The sequence below is a fragment of the Sebastes umbrosus genome, chromosome 14 (assembly GCF_015220745.1).
Source record: "Sebastes umbrosus isolate fSebUmb1 chromosome 14, fSebUmb1.pri, whole genome shotgun sequence".
Classification (NCBI taxonomy): Eukaryota; Metazoa; Chordata; class Actinopteri; order Perciformes; family Sebastidae; genus Sebastes; species Sebastes umbrosus.
Genome location: NC_051282.1, coordinates 21657115 through 21673818, shown reverse-complemented (window position 1 = coordinate 21673818; position 16704 = coordinate 21657115). Strand labels below are relative to the sequence as shown.

Below are 16704 nucleotides of genomic sequence, written 5' to 3'. Positions count from 1 at the left end.
ATCAGTTCATCTTTGAGTCCTGGTGGACGTTTGTGCCAGGCGTGGAGGCATAATAAAAATGTGGGTGGTGGTGAAACAGCTCCAGAAAAAGTTTGGAAAACAAAAAAAGTAGTAAATATTAAGAAAGACATTTAGATTTTTGTGTTTGTGAAGTTTAACTGGCAAAGTTACAGTTGATGGACGTCTGATGTTGCATGTACTGTTTAACTTCAAGTTAGTATAAAGCGGTTAAGGGTGTTGATTTATATGTACACAAACAGCTAAAACAGTATATTATGTATACATTATGCTACAACCGTAGCAGTGTTAACATCACATGTTACAACTGAGTATTATTGCTAATAGCTATGATCAGCTGTTCCGACTTTATATAACCAATAATGCTTTAGCTCCTCCTGCTGTCATTGCCGTCTCCAGTAACTCTTAAGAGACATTTCAGAGCCAACTCATAATGATGATGTCTTTTGTCTTCAGTGCAGCACTAGAAAGACTGTTAATATCACGTGTCTGTAAGCTGTGGTTGGTGTACACATGGGACGGTCTGCTGGCTTCCTCACAGAGACGATATATTAGACAGAGACCAGAGTTAATGATGCGGTGCAAATCACTTGACTGGCACTGTAATACAAACTCTGTATATTTCATCATACACAGCTAAGACTGATCGGACCTCATTGAAATATTCCCAACCAGTAGAGATGAGTTTGAGTAGTTTCAGTGGCCACTGAAACGTACGACTTTACTGGTGCTCAGTGCGGAAATCTCATCACATGTATCCACTGGGACTACATAAAACAGTATTGAAATAATTGCATTAATGCGTGTGTCATTACATTACACATGGAATACATATAAATACATACAGTAATACATATAGTTTGACAACATGAGGATCATGTCAGATTATGTTGCAAAACCTCTCATTTCTCATCCCGCTCCACAGCGTAAAGAGCAAGAGTTTCTCTATTTGACATTTTAACCAACTTATCAACACTTTGTCTGAAATATTTCATATTCTGTGTGCATATAAACAGCCTTCAAAAAATATGTATACATCAGTATGTCATTAAACAGACGGCCCATAGATGGATTGAGGAGATTGGGGTTTCTTAACTCCCATAATCCTTCAGCCTGTCTGCATAAACCAAACTAATTTGGCTCATTTGACAGTGTATCGTCCATGTAAACATCAAAGCAATGTTAAGAAGAGGAGGCTTGACTGACAGATTCTTGTCATTTTTTTTTCTTCGCAGTATGGTTCCACTCAAGGTCATTACAGCAGTTTCTCTATTTCTCAGTTGTAGACTGACGGGTTGCTATTGATGTGCATTAAGTCTGAGACAGCAGTGTCATCGTGACATGGGGATTTCATGGAAAAGTTTAACTTCCTGGGAAACAGTGCATCTCTTTAAGATTTTAAGACTTTATTTGATAGTGATAGTTATAAAAGGGGGATAGGAGGGACAACATGCAGCAAAGGGCCACAAGTCCGATTCAAACTCCAGGCAGCTACAGTAAGGACTCAGCCTTTGTACATGGGGCACCCGCTCTACCAGGGTGCCCTGATATCTGACATCTTTAAAGATGACAACACAGTCCTCATCAACAAGTGAGGTCAGGAATGTCTCAGATCACCACAAGAACGTTGAATTTGAATGGCAACATCCTGATGGTAAACTTTCCGAGGATTGACTAAACTCCAACCAATAAAAACTACAACCATTTTTTAAACACTTCCTCCCCTGCTATCAAGATAACCTTATCCACTCAGTGTTGTGTCCCCATCCCGTTTCAACTGTACTGAATCACCATTGTCACTGACTGAATCAGTAGCTTTTAGCAGTGGAGCTCAGCTCCATATTACTGGTGACTGAGAGCGCTGTAGCAGCCGTGATACAGAGTGTGTTACCTCCTCGTTAAACTAATCACAATCTCATAAGTCTGTTGTTGATAATAGGCTGTTGAGCTCTTATGTACAGTGCTTGTATAGACTGGTTTTGTGTTGAACTGAAGGAAACAGCTTGGACTAGCAACACATTGAAAGTACTACTGAACTGAAGACAGTCAGTGCTGAGCGTTGCCTTATGAACGGTGATGCGTTCAATTACTGATGTACAAACAGACGTGCATTTCAAAGGAGATGTCACTGCTTAGCTTAGGGGAAAAAAATAAAATGAAATCTTTACAACCTCTACTTTCAACGGGCATCACATCACGAGAGTAAAAACTCAATTTATGTGGTCATCTCTTTACTGTAAGTCACATCTCCTGCAGTTCTAGTGTTTAGTCAGACAGTAACTGAACCTCTTGACGCTGTCTGCATATTTCACATTCAGAGTCACAACAGTAGCTGCTATTGTAAACTATGTGTGTGCTGTAAATATTAAAGTGGCAGCACACATAAAATGACATAAACAACGATTTCTGATCTCTTTATGAAACTATGTAGCTGTGGAATTAAATACCAGAGGTAGTTCAGGATAAACTGTGTGAGAGACAGAGAGAGAGGGAGAGAGAGAGAGAGAGAGAGAGAGAGACCATATTGTGTGCCCAGCATGGAGAGAGCTACCAGGGAATAAGAGACTTTCTTGGTGTGTTTGGGTTGACTGAGCAGCTTCTTTTGGAATGAATGTTCGGACACCATTTAGCCTAATTACATCCCACTGGTACTGTACTGTATAAGTCGTTGGCCAAACTTTTGACAGCAGGTCAGGAGGTCTCTTGTACAACTCTGGCTGTCTCCCTTGTTTACTCAGTGATCAGTGCATCCAAAAACAAAGTGTGAGCAGATTCAGTGAGATATTAAAGCACTGTAGGTCAATAAGTTCACTCACTGGCCAACACAAAACAACTTGTATTGGTTTGAAGTAGAAGGATTGAGACATATAATGTCTCGAGTCAGCCATAACTGTCATGCAGTTTGTGACAGTCAGACAATATAGCTCAGTGGTAGAAAATTGAACTACTGATCAAGAGGTCCCTGGTTAAAATCTGGATATTCCCCAGTGGGCAACTCTGTGCATGAAAAGTGAAGCCAATGCTGAAGTGCTTTAAATTTTCATTCTTGCTAATAGCCAGCAGGGGGCGACTCCTCTGGTTGCCAAAAGAAGTCTGATTGTATAGAAGTCTATGAGAAAATGAGCCTACTTCTCACTTGATTTATTACCTCAGTAAACATGAGTTCATGGTCTCAGTCGCTAGTTTCAAGTCTTCTTCAACACAGCATGATGTTCATTTAGTAAATGATGGTCCCATTTAGAGTCAAATAGACCATAAAGCAGGGGATGTTTAAGGGCGTGGCTACCTTGTGATTGACAGGTCATTAACATGGCGTTGTCTGTGTTTTCGTCTTACAACTTACAACGGCTATAGGTCAGTTTATCAGAGATCGCAAATACTAACAGCCAAGATATAGCCACACAAAGACATTGAAACACATTATTAAATACTTCTGAGAGAACAAGTGCACTATTATCTAAGAAAAAACCAAGACCTGACAAGAGTCTGAATGAAGCTCAATGTTCCCCAGGTCATATCTGTGTGTCCCCTGTGATCCCATATACAGTATGACCTCTAGGTGTCAACATGGTTTGGAAGCAATGGAACACATATTTATCCTGGTCAAACTAATTGATGAGCCAGAATAAATGCATCAACAGAAGAAGAAAAAAATGAACTGGTTCTTAACTTAACTACTTAACTGGGCTATCTGTAAGGTAATATCAATTCTACGTGAAACGGTTGATGCTTTTATAGACCATCTTCTGTTTAATTGCAGGAGTATCTGCACAAACTGTTACCTCAGTACAAAACCACTTCAGTGAATCAATATTGATGCAAAGCGCTCACCGCAGGTTAAACAGCATGTTTCCGATCGTTTTATTTAGTACTGTGTAATCGCTGCCGCTGATTAGTGCTGCAGCCAGAGGGGGGGATTTATTAGTACAATTACCTGCAGAGTAGTGTGTGTGTGTGTGTGTGTGTGTGTGTGTGTGTGGTGTCTGGCTGGAACGGAAACCTGTAGACTTTCAGAACGAACTAGTACACAGTTTGACACATGTGGCTGCGATGTTATGTAATGTTATGTGTTATGTGCCAGTGGTTCTCAATCTCAATGTCAGGACTCAGATTCCTGTTATTCATTTGAGATATTCCAGCCTTTATAAGAGACGACAGAAAATCATCATCTGTGCTGTTAGGCTGCAATAAACAGCAAGAAGGACTCATACACTGTGTGCAAGCACACAATATTTCCACAGGGGGCACCCAGAGTTGAACTGGGGACCTCTTGATCTGCAGTCAAATGCTCTACCGCTGAGCTATACCCCCTCTACCCTCTAGTGCCTTTGTTTTGTTCATTCTATGGCCCTTTCAACATAAAGCAGACCATATAGACACATGTATGTATGTGTACATCTTGCCTTAATATACAGTATAGGGTAATGGATGGACGGATGGATGGATGGATGGATGGATGTAGGGTCTAAAGATAGCATACCATAAACAATGCACACTATAAATAGTGCTGCACACTAATAAACAAACCAACCATGTCATGCAGTTTATGGAAATCCTGGCTGAGAATGTATTGGTGCACACCAGAGGAAAACAACATACTATTTGGTCTTATCTGTTTACTCATGCTTTCAGTAATAAGTCCATTTTGTTCATGTACAGTAAGAAATCTGATGTACATATTTTCTAAAATGTACTATATTCATCAGCAAGATTATAGGGAACCCCCGGAGACAGCTGGTGGAGCTGTATGATACACAAACCAGGAGGAAAGCAACATTAATAGTTCAGGACCATTTACATCCTCTGTTTAATGAATTTGAAAAACTCCCCTCAGGACGACGATAATTATTTTTATTTATTTATTTATTTATTTATTTATTTATTTATTTATTTATTTATTTATTTTTCCTAATCTCATGTAATTTAACCCATGGCAAAGGAAGCTTTTAAGTGTATGTACAGTATGTCTGTGAAGCCAAAGACAAATTTCCACGCCAAGTAGACAATAAAGATGTCTATTCTTTATAATATTAGATGTGATTACTTGGCAAGACAACAAAGAAAGAGCAGTTTGTAAGGTGTGAGTTCACTATGTTGTGTACAACAGTGTCTCAATATTTTATTTCACCCTTGACTGCATGAAAAGTCCTTGGGAATATTAAACCCTTGTTCATTTTGTTCTGTAATTAGCATGGAGTAAATTAATTAACACGGGGTGAATGGAGGCTACGGCATCTACAAGCACATGTGCATTTCAAACATTCAGACGCTCATGAGTGAAACCACAAAGTCAATATCTGGGATTGAGAGAAAAGGTGATTCCTCCTCCGTGACACAGTAGCTGTCTGTTTTGTTGGAGGTCTGAGTCGAACGTCTGTTGTCGAATAAATCATCATCATGTATGAGGGGGTATAGCTCAGCGGTAGAGCATTTGACTGCAGATCAAGAGGTCCCCAGTTTAACTCTGGGTGCCCCCTCTGTTTATTACTAATGTAAGCACTGCTCTGCGTACGTGTGCGGCATGTTAAAGCTGACATAGCAGCAAACAATAGAGGAGCTTACAGATCTGTGAAAAAGGCGTCAAAGCTCGCAGCTTTAAATTGGCTGTTGTAGACTATATTCTACAGATCCTGATAATGTTTGACTTGATCTCTGCTTCACTTTTTTCCATATAACTCTTTTAAGTTTAATTTGTTCACCAAAGACTATATGAACCCTGCATCCCACCACCTTATAATACACTTCTTTTATCTTATATTGTTACTGTCACGCTCTTGTGGTTATAGCTCGGTGTTGGATCATAACACAAACTCTTAGTGCCCCCTCTGTTGATAACACACATTATATACAATCATAGCTGTGACTCCATATGTGGAATACAATACCCTTCGTATTTATACTCTAAAATGTGTTGCTTTAAACTGGAGACAGTCTGTGTTCGTTAGTGAATACACTGAGCATGTTTTATTTACAGTAACATAACTTGGAATTGAATCACTCTATATGTAAATAGACTGTATTATAGTTTTATTTCTTACATTTTTCAGCTGTATTTGTGTGTGTAAAAAGTTATAGGCTACAATATTTGTTTTCAATCTTAGACGGTTTAATATTTTGAGTGATTATCACTAATTATTTGTCTTGTATTTGGGGTTTCTGGCAGCTTTTTACTTTCTTGATTTGACAATATGATAAATCAGACTTGTAGCTCAGATTGTGCTGAAAAAAAGACACCATGCATGAGTGGTAAGGACAGAAGAAAGGTGCTAAACAAGGACGAAAATTAACCAAAATTAACCTATACGTTAGTTATCGATAAAACAATGGCTGCCCCCTCTTAGTCGACTAATCAGTTGTTTTGGTCTTAGTAAATTTTTTATGCTTTTTCATGCTGAATGACTTCCAAGAAACTTATGAGTACATCTCTGGTAAATGCAAGATTTAAAGTGCTTTTGTGTGATTCTTTGTGCAGTTTTACAGATTTTTGAACTTCCTCTGCACAGTATGCACTACTGTATATCTGCAGAGCAATTGTTCAGTGGTCAGAAGATGTAATGATGAAAATCTTGCAAACTAGTCACCATATTGAATCACCATATTTTTTTAATTCTGGGAAATCAAAAGAACAACTGTTTGTGGTAATTGAATATTGTTTACATCTGGAGCATAACAAAGCAAGCCTAATAAACTAGTACAAATTTAGAAGTTAGTCTAAAGGGGTATAGTTCAGTGGCAGAGCATTTGACTGTAGATCTCTGGTTCAATTCTGGACGTCCTCTCATCATTAATAATGGTTTCTTGCTTTGCACAGACATAATTGTTAATACTTTGTAATATATGTTTCCTTGCTCATCAGTAGCTTAAGCATTTAATTTATTTTCCTAACCTTTTCTTTTACAAAACATAACGTTCTCTGAAATGTGTGTGTCTCCATCACATGTACAGCAGCAGGATGAGCCACACTTCATTTCATACTTTGCCATAAGAAAGTCTTCAACTCATCAGCCTTTAAGATTCTCATCTCTAATTAGCGGCGAGGAGACGAGTTAACCTGAGGTGAACGGACGGCCGGGCGTCTCCGTGAGCGTGTGTACATTATCATCCACAATCATGCATGCCAAGACACACATGCACACGTGTGCATCGCGTCCTCGGGCTCAGGCTCACCTGCACTCTCAGAGACTCATTAGAGAAGGAAGGAGGAAGAGTAGGAGGGAGGAAGGAGCTGAGGAAGGAAGGGAGGGAGGGAGGGCTGGAAGAGGAGGAGTCTGAGGATCTGTGTGTGAATGAAGGCAGTGTTTGTGTGTGTATTGACTATAAAATATATGAGGAATTAGAGGTACAAATTTGTCCCAGTAACCAAGTTAAAGGGCGTTGGTATAGCAAAGTGCTCCTGAGGGGAAAAGCTACTCTGTGGTTGAGTTTGTATATATATATATTTATATATATATATGTGTGTGCTTGGGTGTGAGTCAGGCTGAGAGTGACTCAGAATTAGATGTTTCTTGTTGTGTCTTCAGGCGAGGATGGAGCGTATTCGACGTGTGGATGTGTGTGTCTACATGCGTAGGTGCATGTGCAGAGCACCTTTGCCTTTGGTGACGGGTTTAGAGGGCAGAGGGAATGTGTGTGTTTTTGTTTAAACCTCTGAATGTGTGTGCTCACAAACTACTGTACATGTGTGTTATTCTTATTCATATTATTCCCATTCTCCAGGGAAGTGGCCAGTCTTTCATTACAGTGTGTGTTCACTCGTCTGACAGATCTGCTCCTGAGGCGGCTGCTGCTGCTGCTAAATATCACACACCTGGATGCACAGCGTGTGCCGCTCCCTCTCGTTCCGTGTCTTCTAAGACCCTATTACCATGCTAATAATATCCAACAAATCACACAGCACCATCACCTTGATGAGTCTACGTCTGAGAGGCCGTACAGCACACATATGGGATTAGGGATGACTTCACTTACAGCGGCGTATCTTTAATACCGCAGGAGCTGAAAAGCCAGGCAGAGGGAAGACGGATGAAGGAGACGAAAGGTTTCTTTAAATAACATCCCAAATATGTATAAATACCACAGCTGGTTCCAAAATTACCAACATCTACTTTATCTGTTTGTGCCGTGAAATGGGAATTGGAGAGTACAAGTCGGATTGAGTTTATGAATGTGTATGTGCACACTGGAAGTGTGTTTGTGGGCATTGTTTCACTTATATGATACAAAACTTGACGATTAAAGAGCAAAAAAACATTTAGTAGTGGTTAGTTTCTTGATGCTGCTGATTTATACATATATGAAAAATTATTATTGTTATAGGATCACAATCATCAGCGGTGAAAGAAGTACTCAGATTGTTTACTTAACTAACCTAAAAGTTGTGCTTTGGCTTAAAATAACTACATTTCAAAAGGGAAAGTGAAACTTAACGCTTGTGAACTCAAAGACAACTACATGTTGTTGGTTTCACACTAGATGCGATCCCCTACTCTTGGGTTAAAGCCCTGTGTTTTGGAGTTTCCTGTCATAATTACTACGGTCGTTAGAGGTCGCTGTCATCTTCTTTTATACCTTCTTTCTGTGATCTACCATGTGAATAGATGATAAAACCTACTAATGGGTGTAGCAGGCCCCTATTGACCCACACCAATGGTGCTTATAGTGACCAATAACGCATATTTAATGGCCTGACAACAGTCTAATCGGCTGATTATATTGTATACTGTATTGGATCATTATCTTTAACTTCACCCTAAAAGAGGTTTGTGTACATAGATACACGTGTAAGAAAACAAAAGAAACAGAATTAAAGTGGCACTTTTTGCCCAATAATTGAAATCAAACTCTGGGCGAATACAATAAAGAAGCAAAAAAAAAGTAAATAAAGAAATATACAAATGAGCAAACAAGCAGACTCTGGTAAACATTCAGAAGTTATTTAAAAGTAGCCACTAATATTTTAACAAACTAAGCAAGCTAGGACAAAAATATTTAATGATACTCATCACCTTGACCTCCAGTCACATATTCCCATAATCTCATACCTCTTCTTTAAATACTGTTGTTGTGTCATTTAATCTATAACATCATATTTTAAGGCGTGGAAAATCTTAATATGCAAAGTAAATATTAACATCCATCAAATAAATGTAGTGGAATAAAAAGTACAATAGTTCCCTCTGAAAAGCATTGCAAGGAAATCACTGCATACATGAAACCACTAAATTCATCAAGGTCATGTCAAATGTTAATCTGCTAATTGAAATTCTGGAAGTGGAAATGGGTGCACGTTCATTTTGACATGCTAAATAATCGTAGCAGTATGTAAAAGATTGCAATTTTTTTTTCTTTCACGCTTGGTTAATGTATCGGTTAGATAAATCTGACATTAGAATAAATGAAGTTGAACCGGTAGGCTCGCTGCATCCTCGCCTATGTGTTTTGTAAAGGACTTTGGTAACCCACTTATGCAGCTGGATTTGCATTGAGTGAATTGAAGCGAAAGATTTAAATGGCATCAGTCTTGCTATTAAAGCAAAGCAAAACATCAGACAAACAGGGAGGAGCAGCTCTCTCTCTCTCTCTCTCTCTCTCTCTCTTTGTATGTGTGTGTGTGTGTGTGTGTAGAGGAGCAGGGGGAGTGCTGTCCCTTGCCTCTGCTCAGTGTGTGCAGCAGCTGCAGCTTTCAGCCTCAGTCTACACTGTAGGGGCCATTCTGCTGTCTGAAAGACTGATAGATACAAAGAGCAGAATGGTGATGAGAGATGACTCGGAGGAGAGCGCTGATGGTGCGTTTCAAAACAGTCCCCCCCCACTCTGCATGTTGCAATTCAACATTTCTATGAAGTGAAAACAAAAGCCAAGCTTCCGGGTCAAGGATTCGGAGCGGGCTCTAAAATACGGGTCGCACCGTTTGGGAGCTGTTTTTGTACGAGGCGAAAACGAGGGTAACGCAGCCATCAAAGCGTGTTTCACAACTGGCCTGAGGGCGGGAAAAATCTTGACTGAATTTGGAGAGAGTAGTTCCCTCCCTCCTTCCCTGATATGAGGTCTCATCCTTTGTCGTCTGTCCGTGACACAGGAGAAATTTTTTTAAAAAAAGACCACGGACACAGATGCTGACCTACGCCTGATGCACACATATGTTACAGAGGAAAACCCTGCAAGCGAAGCAATCAATTCTCACACTCTACCGAAACAAACAGGCATGCATGTATACCTAAACCCACAAAGGAAGCTAAACACGCATGGCGCCCACAGTCTAATGAGACAGAGAGAGTGCATGAATGGAGTGCCCTGTTTCAGCCCATGGCACCGAGCGCTGTGCAGAAACAAAGCTCTCATGCAACATCCCCATTCATAGTCTGGCACTAAGGGTAGAAAATGGAGCTCACAGTATAGAGGTATTATAATATCAGAAAGCGGGGGGACTCGGCACAGTATCCTCACCATCCCCCACCTTCCTCCCTGTGGGCCCTCGCTACCCGCCCCCACAAATCCCAGCACACCCTCACCCTGCCGCTAACCTCCCTCATTCTGCTCTCGCTACTGTTCCCCGTCCCCATCCCCCTCTCCAAAACCTCCACTTCCTCCTCCTCATCATCATCCACAAAGGACCATAAGGACAGACGCTCTATACACATCACATACGCCGCAAACCACTGGATGAGAATAATGGTTCATTCCATTGCTGGAGGTCATGTATATACAGTACGACGCCTGTGAGCCAGTAACCAGCTACACGACCCAACCATAACACCTGGGGAAAAGCGGCCTTTTCACAATATTGGAGAACAGATTTGACCTTGATTACTACATATAACGTAGGACTGAAACTAATGTTTATTTTCTTTATCGAATAATCCATCAATTAATTTCTTGATTTATCATTTGGTCTATAAAATGTAAAAAAAATTGTGAAAAATGCCCGTCACAATTTCCTAAAGCCTAAAGTGATGTCTTCATATCCAACAATGAAGCGTAGCACTCACCCTCGGTTTCTCCTCAGGTTAACACTGTGAGCTATGTCAGCATTGTTGCTGTAATTTTCACTGTTAGCGTGCATTAGTCCCAACCAAGCGTCAGTATGTGACGAGCCGGGATGAGAATGTGTTGGATATTCAGTGTACAATCAAATGAGACAAAGGAAAGCAGCACATCTTCACAATGAGGTGCTGAGTTTTGGTAATTTTTACCAGAAAAAAAATATCACATAAAAAACCTTTTAATTATGTGGTGACCTTTCATATTTATCTTGTGACCCCTTGGGGGGGTCACGACCCCCAGGTTGGGAAAAAACTGCTCTATAGGTAATGACCAGACAAACCAAAATTTGAATTTGAATACATCTTTAGTCAGGTAAACATTTCTAGTAATTCAAATGAAAAATTAAAGATTAAAACATCTAAAAAAAAATGATTGTATCCCATTCCTATTGTGAGATATGTTTATATCAGATGTGATGTTGTATGTGGAAGGGGGTATAGCTCAGTGGTAGAGCATTTGACTGCAGATCAAGAGGTCCCCAGTTCAGCTCTGGGTGCCCCCTGCTCCTCTAACTTTTCTATTTGTCCTCTGCTGAAGCCAAAATCTCAAACACTTTGTTGAATGTGATGTTGAGAAGTTCATTGAACAGCAACTCAGATGCTTCAGAGTTCAACTCCAGATGCCCCCTAAAAACTGTATACATATAACTCAAGTACTACTTGTCCTGTCTCACAAACCAGAAGGTGGAGCTTTGCAGTGGGAATGGTGTTTATGTACATAGCAGCTCTGTTTTGAGTGTCCATGGCAGCCAGCTGAGAAACAAACAGAGAAGAGATAACGATTTCTAAACAAAGACAAAGACGCCATACTGTGCGACTCTGAGTGTTTGACTCAAGATCAAACTAGACTTCAAAAACCTGAGAGAGAGAGATGTTGGATAGTGTGGACGGAGGTGTGTATATTTTTTAAATAACACTTGAGGAAGAACAAAGGTGGTCCTCAACACCCCTATTGTTGGTTTCTGAGCGCCGTGGTAATTGAATGGTTACATGGCATGCCACCTAACCACAAAGTCACCGGTGTGGGCCTTTACATCTCATCTTCATCTCTCACCTCGTTTCCTATCTGCCTTTTCACTGTAAACTGTCCAATAAAAACATGAAATGAAAATGCCCCAAAATAATCTTGAATAAATAAATGTTTTCTTTTGTCAAGTCAACCGCAATTAGCACCTTATTCTCACACACTAGCTCTTATTTTGAAGGGGCACTCCAAACCGAACTCTAAAATGAAGGAAAGGGTTAACAAAGCCTTTAGCTCAGCACAGAACAAGCACAATAGAAGTAGTAATTAATGTCTGTTTGGTGTCAACTTTATGCCGCAGACAATCACGCTTTAGGCCTTTTTGGACCAAATCATGGTTTTCTAATGAGGGCGAAATGATGATGTTTAATTTCAATTTATCTACCACAAGAATAGAAATGCTTAAAAATCGCATCTTTTGTGTTTGTGTGCCCTAGTGCGCACATACTATCTCGCTCTTATTCAATACAGGACTTTGCTCTCAGTGAGAGGCAGCAGTGATGTGAAGCTAACAACCAGTGGACGGCAGAGAACAACCCCCCACAGAGCGAAAAAAGATTTACAGACTTCAACACAAAGGTCAATTACTACTGTACACGCACACACACACACACACAAAAACGCACCATTTCTTCACGTATTGATGAGATTGATTTCTTGTGCTCGGATGTACTTCTCCGCCAGCTGATGTGTGCAGGAGCTGATTAGATAGGTGATTTATGACTGACCATGAATAATGGCTCTCTGTGCTCAGCTAGAATTGACCTGAGAGGAGAGACGCCGGGGATGCATGGTGAAAAGACAAATGGGTTAAGCGAGGTAAAGCAGGACAGAGGGAACGAGATGAAGGGGGACATAAGAGCATTAGCCTGCTCCTGTACAGAAGCCGGGCTTTACTGTGAAGCTCATTGTCTCGGGCCAAAGCAGACCTGAGACCTGCCAACCGCGCTCACCCCCCCCTTTGCTTTGTCAGGGCTGACAATGTCAACGCTCACAATAGAGATGACAAACAGACTCGAAGTGAGGTATTAATAGAACGTAAATCACAAACAGGTCCCTTGAGGATGTAATGCAACGCAACAACACTAATGAGTGACTGATTAACAGCTGTCCTATTGAAGTCGTCCAATGCTTGGCACCTGACATTTCACTTTAAACAAGTTAATAGCTCAACTTCCACCCCTGTAGCTAGCGTGAAATTGGCACTTAGAGCATCACGAGTCGTGGACATCTATTTAGGGTGTGACAATGAGTCAATCAGTTTTGAAACACGCATGACTTCCCGCTGAAATTAATTAGCATTGTATAATGAAATGCGGCTTTCGCCCTGCGGCGGCGTCGCTCTTTAAGTCAGACATCTTAGAGGGGCAACCGTTGACTTCACCGTCCAAGCTCCGTGCTGCCAGGAAGGAAGGAGAGCACACACAGACGCCAAATGCCGCTGCCAGCCGCAGTTGGATTTGTTTACTGCAGATAAGTAGAGACATCCTTGCCATCACAGTGACTGAACGCCGAGAAGATGATTTTGGCTGAGCTCGTGTGGAGGAAGAGGAGGCGGGGACGTCTGCGCTCATGTTGGCGTGAATGTGTGTGATATAACACACACACTTGCACCCTCGCGATGCACAGAGCGACTCCGTATTCTAATTAAGGATTTATTTGGGTTAAGCTGTTGACATGAACCCTTGATAATCTGTAAGTGAGTCTCCCAGTTGACACGAATGATTCACTTCAACACCAATATTCTTGTCCACCTGTGGTGACTGCTGGTCTGCAGGCTGAGCAGTCTGTTTCCAGCTGCTCCCTCCCTCTCTCTTGGAAATAGATTCCAATTTTTGGACTAGAATCATTTCCTTCTTATGCGTTTATGTTTGCATTAATACATGGGAGAGAAATGATCCTAGTTCTAGAGAAGAATTTACTTTTGCAGGCCTGAGACATTTATTTATTTCTTGCTTCCCTGAAACGTACACCATCTCAGAAACATCTTCTGTACAACATCTTGTCTTTTTATAACAGCTGTTTGTTCGTTGCCTTGAGGGGATCATTCACCCTCTGCTGGTGGGGGTTAAGCATCTCGCTCAAGGATGTTTTAGTAGATCCTTCCGGTTGTGGGACACCCAATCATCAAAGAACATATACAAATGTGTTGTTGGCTGTCCCTGACCCTGTTTCTTCTGACAAATCCACGGGACATCATTCATGTTTATGACTTCCCATGAATGACAGGGGACAAGGATCTCCCAAGCTATTATACTTCTGGGTAATAACTCAGTGTCAGTGCATAGCATCCATCAGCCATCATTCACTTTCATCTGACTGCACCACGGACACTATCACTCACTGTGCTCGCCTTAAGGAGCAAAGCAGGCTGACTGAAGACCCCAGCTGCAGGAAGGGCCAAGGTTTATCAAACGACAATACTCAGAGACAGAGTTGATGCAGAGTTCAGCCTGAATTCATTAAAAGGGGTTGAAAGAGAGCCGCCACATAGCAAGTACGTGTCAGTATAAACGACAGGTAAATAGGTGAAAGTCAAGAGGTAAATGGATATCGGGCAGTAGCCTGACATACTGGAGGTCTATGGATGGCAATGTCAGTGTGTCCTCAGATGGAAATATCTCAACAGCTAAAGGATGGATTGCCACGAGATTTGCTAAATACATTCATGTCCCCCTCAAGATGAAGTGTAATAACTTAGGTGATTCCCCAACATTTCATCTAGCTCAGTTAAAACTACAAAACTACAATCCCATCAGCCTCTTTGTGTTTATTGTTAATGTGAAAATCTGTATTCTAACAAGCTAAATTAAGATGATGAACGTGGTAAACATTAAGCATGGTGGCATTTAGTTCAAGTAGCTACAGCAGCTGACATGGCTGTAGACTTCTGTTGTTACCAGTGGGCTACCTCCGGGTCTGAGAAGTGAAGCCAATGTGGAAGTGCCTTAAAAGTCTGATTGTATAGAAGTCTATGAGAAAATGATCCTACTTCTCACTTGATTTATTACCTCAGTAAACATTGTAAACATGAGTTTATGGTCTCAATCGCTAGTTTCAAGTCTTCTTCAATACAGCATGATGTTCATTTAGTAAATTATGGTCCCATTTAGAGTTAAATAGACCATAAAGCAGGGGATGCTTTAGGGCGTGGCTACCTTGTGATTGACAGGTCGCTACCACGGCGTTGTCCAGTCTGGGAGTTGGCCGTGTTTTCGTCTTACAACTTTAACCCTTTCACAATGTGTTTTCAGTTCATGAAAGTTAATTATAACCTTTATGGTCGCCTGAAAACGTCTTGTTCAGCATTTTGTTGTACTTAGCTCCACCCTCTCGTGTCACTGGTTGCCAAAAACCAAGATGGTGATGGCTAGAATGCTGAACTCAAGGCTTCAAAACGGCAGTTCACAAACCACTGGGTGACGTCATGGTGATTACGTTCACTTCATATAAAGTCTATGGTTTTTACCTTATCCTCCTATTATAAGAATGCTAAAAAAATATAATAAAAATGGTGGTGGTACAAGTTATCTCCACTTCCTTAAGACAGGAAGCGTTATTAAGACAAATCTCTCCAAACTGTGTCTCTGTGCAGAATTTTATGAGCCTTTACAACAGGTTATTTTGTTTGCTTAAGATTTTTATGTGTGTGTGTGAGACAACATAATTCCACCAAAGATGGCATTTTTCCTGATTACTAAATATCTGTTTTATTTCATATTCTCTTTAGAAAGCGAGTCAAAGGTTAAATTATTGGGTTCTGTATGAAAATCAATCAGCAAATGAAAACATTTTGTTCATACTGTAACTACACTACTACTGCTACTTCAAGAGCAGACAATTTCATACCTAATTTAAGAGCTGTTCATTATTAACTTCCAATATAAATCCCTAATTTCACTACTCCAAAGAATATGTCGTGTTTTCCTGTCATTGTTTTCTGCTCTCAGTCCAATATTTTTTACTCAGAAACACACCCAGGCTCTTTCTTTGTTATTGGAGGTGTCTGTCTCCTCTGTGAGCTGCATTTTATTGACAGATTTGTTTAGTGTTTAGAGATCAAAACACGCCAGAGACCACAAAAAAGATGAAATGGAGGCACAGAGAAATGGAGGAGGCAAGAAGTGAATGCAAAGCTGCCAACATTAAGAATTGATTCACAGTTGCAGCCAAATTCAGCAGATGGTGAGTGAATGTAAACGGATCTGAGCAATCAAATTTCCTACAAAACACTTAAAGGCTGCAGAGAAGCGGAGGAAAGAAAAGATTGAAAAGCCTCAAGAAGGCTGGAGGAGCCGAGAAGGAAACAGACTGACTGACTGGAGAACAAAAAGAGCCCTTTTGCAGCAATATGTTCACGCCTACGGTCACACTTGTTCCAATGCAACTTTAATCATCCAATCATGCTTGCCATGTCAACTGACAGGTCTGCTTGTGCAAAAATTGGATTTTGCTCACACTGATATCGGTTCTAAAACCCAGAAATGAAAGACAGCAGGCTCACGTTGTCGTCAACACGGCCTGGATGTCGTCCAGCGACGCGAAGAAAAGAAAAGAGAGAAAATAATGGAGGAACAGATTTGAATAGGAACAGTATGTGCACAAGAGCTGTTTTGAGGC

At 40.8% G+C, this 16704-nt stretch overlaps 1 protein-coding gene and 3 non-coding genes across 4 annotated transcripts in view; 2 read left to right on the top strand and 2 right to left on the bottom strand.

Moving 5' to 3' along the window:
- Positions 1 to 16704, bottom strand: part of gjc1 (gap junction protein gamma 1) — a 51756-nt gene that overhangs the window by 16503 nt on the left and 18549 nt on the right. The window lies entirely within an intron of this gene.
- trnac-gca lies at positions 4258 to 4329 on the bottom strand. Its single transcript has one exon. It is a non-coding gene; the product is annotated as a tRNA-Cys (tRNA).
- trnac-gca lies at positions 5424 to 5495 on the top strand. The gene has a single exon. It is a non-coding gene; the product is annotated as a tRNA-Cys (tRNA).
- trnac-gca lies at positions 11492 to 11563 on the top strand. Its single transcript has one exon. It is a non-coding gene; the product is annotated as a tRNA-Cys (tRNA).